The sequence below is a fragment of the Neofelis nebulosa genome, chromosome 4, assembly GCF_028018385.1.
Source record: "Neofelis nebulosa isolate mNeoNeb1 chromosome 4, mNeoNeb1.pri, whole genome shotgun sequence".
NCBI lineage: Eukaryota > Metazoa > Chordata > Mammalia > Carnivora > Felidae > Neofelis > Neofelis nebulosa.
This window is the reverse complement of record NC_080785.1, coordinates 17665408-17670999: the sequence shown is the minus strand read 5'-3', so window position 1 is coordinate 17670999 and position 5592 is coordinate 17665408. Positions and strand designations below refer to the sequence as shown.

At 46.8% G+C, this 5592-nt stretch overlaps 1 pseudogene; it reads right to left on the bottom strand.

Annotated features, from left to right (window-relative positions):
* Positions 1-2973: 2973 nt before the first annotated feature.
* On the bottom strand, positions 2974-4934 carry LOC131508523 (protein Shroom3-like; annotated as a pseudogene).
* Positions 4935-5592: the final 658 nt, after the last annotated feature.

The window sequence follows — 5592 nt, the reverse complement described above, 5'->3', positions numbered from 1 at the left end:
GACATTCTGCTCGCTTTTCCTTTGTTTTATTGGATATAGGTAAAAATTCAGGGTAAGCTTGGGAACTATGGACCAAAGATGACCTAATTGGTCTTGGTTATATGAACCATTTAGTGAAACAGAGCCCTCTACCTGCACTGCAGGTTAAATCTTGAGAAAGATATAGGCTTCTATTGCATTAGACCACGGAGATAACAGAGTCTATAGTAGCCAAACTCATACAGTAATATTTTAAGACTGTGTATATTTATGTCAGAGTTCTTAAAGTTATTAAAATTAAGCCTGTGAAATAATTTAGAAAAGGAAATTGGGGCCACTAAAGACCAAAATAAGTCTATTGAGCATTTTGCCCTAAAATTAGATGTGGATGGTAATATTAACTTCACATATAAGAGAAATACCATGGATGTAGTTTATCCTAGTTGTAGTAAGGCTATTGACCGCATTTCTCATGGGTCCCTTTTAGCTGTATCCTTACGAATACAAAGGTAATGTATAAGGAGCTATGTCAAGATGTGAAAGTTTCTAGTCAAGTTCTAACAGCTCTGTCATTGTTTCTCTTTCTTCATTTTTAGTAGCAGCTTGGATGGAGGCAGATGAGAAATGCTTATCTAATTTGCAGGTGATGAAAACCAAGATGAGATAATACGATATGTCAGAACCAAGATTCAAAATGATAGACTGAAAAGATGGACTGAAATAAAGAAAATGAAATTCAGCAAAAATAAATGTAAGATACAGAATTTAGTTTTAGTGTCACTTACCTCAATATGACAGATAGGGCTTAGTTTAAAGGGTAAAAAATTGAGGACAGTTCTCAAAGAAGTAGTTGAAAATCCCCAACCTGCCAGATATGTCACCAAAATGATACTATAGTTGCTCCTAAAAAATGGCTCAGATAAAGATTAGGAGCACAGATAGATCTAGAACCCTTAAAACAGTGATTTGCGGTAGAGGTGTTTTGGAAATTTGCAGATGTAATTTTTTTTAATCATTCCAGACCTTTTGGCAATAGTGAGCATTACTGTCCAGCAATGCTACTCATCCTACAGTACATGAACCAGGTCATGTTCAAAGAATTTTCCTTTGTCATTTTTGACCTTCAAACGTCCTACAGGATATTATTATAGGCAAACATTGCTTATAATCACCTAAGCTTAAAACCTAACTACATGTAACATAAAATCTTAATATATTACTACAAAGTATTAATTTTCCAGGTGTATAATTACTAGGTGTAAAAAGGGAAGCTTATACTTTGGTTTTTGATCGGAACTTTACTAGGAGCTATTTACAAGTTCAGAAAATTATGTCCCTAGTAGCCATACTATTCACTCCTGTATCAGCTAGCATTTGAGGTTGGTGCATCAATGCAGATTTTATGTACAGGTGCAATCATCTCTTTTCTTCATTATGTCTGCCATTTTTTGTTAGCCTTTTGCATACTGAAATACACATTATTTTGTTATATGCGACTCTTTAAAAATGTCTCCTTTATATTACACTTAGGATATTACATTAACTTTTTTTACTATCTTTAGCATGCTTCATCTCATTAATGTTTTCCCAAAATACAAAACTCAGAGATCGTTGTCTATGTCCATCACAAAATAGAGTAAGATATGTGGTTAGCATACAGGCATAATGATCTTTTTCATTTTTAAAAATTTAAATAACAACAATGTTCAAAGCTTTGCAGTTTTCTTTTATATGTATGTTACTTTTTAAGTCTTTAAGGCTTTGCAGACCCTTCATGAGGACTATTTTTACTTGTCCTCAGGGGACACTGCCCACAAGTAAGGAACACCATTATGGCTACATTCCTGAAGGTGACACACACTGATTTATGTTGCTTCAGCCTTTTAAAAATGAAAAATAAATAAATAAAACAAAAACTGAAACGCATCGAACACCCTCCAATCAGTTCTCACGATTTCATGAATTCCCTTTCTAGTACAAAGTAATAATAGAAAGGGGTACTTTCCTGACAGCATTCAAGCTCTCAAAGGTCAATCATGAAGAGTGAGAAGGAAAACATTGGCTTTTTACAGGATACAGTTGTTTCCTTTTATCCAGAGGAACCCCACTAATACAGTTTAAACTGCGGTTTACATTGAATCCTTTTTCGGCTAAAATTGTATTGAAATCAAGGGCAATCTTTTGGTTGGGTATTTCAGAAGAGGTTAAAGTGGAGAGGAAGTTAATGTTGGAAAAGTGTCACTGAAAGTACACGCCCCCCCCCCCCCCCCCACACACACACACACTAAGGAGTCATTTCACTGGCAAAGTTGAGGGGCAGAGCCAGAGTCCAGGCCTGAGGAATGAAAATCCAAGGCAAGAACCTCCAGCGGACCCGTGCCTTGCTCCCGGCCTCCTGTGATCTTGTTGCCCAGCTTTTGCTGCTTAGGGAGGAGGGTTGACTTGTTTTCACAAAACGCTGGTCATCAGAGTTGCTCTTCAGAAAAGGCAGTTGGTCAGGGGCGCCTGGGTGCGTGGCTCAGTCGGTTAAGCTCAGGTCATGATCTCACGGTCTGTGAGTTCGAGCACCCTGGGCTCTGTGCTGACAGCCTGCTTCCGATTCTGCGTCTCCCGCTCTCTCTGCCCCTCGCCTACTCACACTCTGTCTCTCAAAAATGAATAAACGTTAAAAGAAAAAAAAAGAGAAAGAAAGAAAGAAAGAGAAAGGAAGGTACTTGGCCAGGATGTGGAACACCAGGCATTCCCACGGGTCCTGGAGGGTCGTGGCGCTCCCTGGGAAACACAGCCCCTTCCTCTGCGCGCCCAGGGGCTCCGGCTCAGCCTCTCCTGAGACCCCTACCTCGGTCATGTTCTCAGGCTTCCAGTAGGAGCTGTTGGGGGTCAGGCAGGGGGACCGAGGGCAGGCTCAGCGAGGACCCTAGGGGGTGGGAGCGGGGAGGGGGGGTGCCGACGGGGGTGGGGTGCGGGGGTGGGGTGGGGTGCGGAGGGGCGGGGTCACCCTCCCCTGGGGTCACGTGGTGCGGCTCCCGCAGGGTCTGCACGGAGACAGACACCAGCTCCCCTGCTTGAGGTCGCCTTTCCAAAGTAGGTGGCCTCGAGAACACAGGATTGTGTGCCCCCCATCCCCACCCCTGGGCTGTTCTCGTCAGCGTGGGCGACTTGGGTGGAGGGCCTGTCGTCCCGCCACAGGGCCTCCTCGTCCTGGCTGCGGAGCTGGTGAGTGTCCTCGGGCCCCGGGTGGGGGGTGGCGGGCCAGGCCCCTGTCCGCACCCCTCCTCAGCTGTTCATCCTGTGGCTGTCAGGAACCCTCTTCCAGCTTTGGCTCCCGCCCTCCTTTTTTTTTTTTTTTTTTTATTAAAAGTTTATTTTTCAATGTTTATTTATTTTTGAGAGACAGAGCGTGAGCAGGGGAAGGGGCAGAGAGAGAGAGGGAGTCACAGAATCCGAAGCAGGCTTCAGGCTCCCAGCTGTTTTCACAGACCCCGCTGCAGGCTAGAGCTCAGGAACCATGAGCTCAGGATCTGAGCTGAAGTTTCAGGCTTAACCGACTGAGCCACCCAGGTGCCCCTTGGCTCACCCCTTTTAAATTGCTGCTTCCCACTGTCTAGGACTTCAGGAAATTCAGAAAACCAGATATTGGTATCTGTCTCCTCGAAATCACCTCCCAAGGTATTGGGAGTTGGGAGGGCCCTGTTGGGCCTGTGGTTGTGGCTGTAATGGAAGCTGCTGACACTCGGGGGTCCGGGCTTCCTTGCTTCTGCTGCTCCATCTTGGAAACCTCCAGCCCCCAGCATGGTGTCTCCTGCACGGATAGCCCCGCAGAGCCTGCTCCCACCCAGAGTGGATGTGTGCTGGTGTGGCAGGCAGGGTGGCTCCTCTACCTGGGGTCTGGATGGTAGGAAAGTGACCAAGGTGCGGGTTCTCCCCTCAAACCTTGGATAGAAAACTGGTCTGTCCACCCGGCTCCTGTGATCAGTCACGGCTTTCCTTCCAGCATCCTCTGCCTGGGCGTTGGCTGGACAGGTGGGCAGGCCCTCCAGGGTAGCCCTCCTGGGCTCCTCCTCCTAGCCCCAGTCTGTTTTGCTCCTTAGACTTCCAGGAATGTTGTGGAGAGAGGAAAAGGCTGCCTTGGTCCCGCCACAGTTGCTCGACAGGCTCTGGACTAGGCCTTCTCTCTCTAGCCTTCATTGGGGTCTTTGTGGAGATCATCCTCCCAAGGCCCTGAGATCCTGGAAGATCCCTTATCTTCACCCACTTGCTTGAGGGGGTTTGAGGCTGTGGGAATTGCTATATGATGTCTTACCCTGGGTGCCCTTTCTCTCACTGAAATCTGAGCTGTTGCCTTGGAGAGGTGTGGGATGTCTCTTTAGAGAGGTATTCTCTTCATTTTCAGGTAGGGAAGAGAAATAGACTTTGTAGGAGATACATTTGGCTAAAGTTTCAGGTTTCCTCTCTACTGGGGGCATTGAGTCATATTCTAGGGGCTCATCGAAGGCAAACTCAGGCCTTCTAGATGCATTTTGGTTTCCGTTCTCATCAAGGGTGGCCATCTTGTCACAAGCTTCCCGAGGAACTGTATGTCCACTTTCCTTGGCCAATGCAAGGTGGAGTGTGTTGCTGTTACCACTCGTGGGAGGCTGGGGCACCTGGGCAGAGTGTGCCTCCAGGGAGGGTACCAGGTGGATGCCCGTCAGCGGCAGAGGTTGGAAAGGTTGGGCCTTCTGGGTGTAATTCTGCTTGGGCTACACCGGAGGGCTATTTTCTGGACTCTTCTCTAGCGCAGTAAGCAAATACTCCTCTATGAAGGGAGTTTTTAGGGAGCCTGCAGAACTGTAGAACTGGGAGAAGGAGGAGCTATAAGCCAAGTCCCTGTTGTTACAGAGGTGTTTGAGTTGGTCAGTGCTGCTGCTGGACTTGCCAGGGGAAAGAGAAGGATGGGGGGGGGTACCCCCCATTGGGTTCCAGGCTCTCCATGCTCTTCTGGGAGTAGCACTGTCAGGGCCCTGCCTCACAGAAGCACGGTCTTAGTTGTAGAAGAGCTGAAATGGTGGCTTTGGGGTCAAGGATTGCCAGTTGTGCCTTGAGATGTTTAGCATCATGGTGGCATTGGGTTGGTTCTCCCCAGATTTGGTGTGAATACCAAGAGCGAGGTCAGCCTCCAGGTTCACCGCACCTTGGCCTCAGCCAAGCTTTGTTCCTCCTGTCTACGCTACTTTCCTATGCTGGGGGTCAGAGATGAGGTGCTTTGGGCTAAAGGAGTCAGAGGTGACAGTGTCTACAGGGTTCAGATGTGCATACACATCTCATCGCCTCTGGTGTGGCCAGAGCCATTCTCAGGGCTTCACAGGCTTCAGGCCAACTCCAAGTTCAAACCTTGCTGCCTCTCGGCACTTAGCCACACTCAACCATGGGCCACTTGGCCATGTTGCGGCTGTAGCAGCTACAATGGTCAGATCTGTGGTTCAGGGCTTGAGGGCGCTGAATCCAGATATATTCAAATATTAATTACTTAAAATTTTTTTTACAGGTAGATTAATTTTCTACTAATACATTTCAAGGATTGTGAAGAGAGTTTTACAAAATATTTATTAATACAAAGAGGTGTTGAATCAC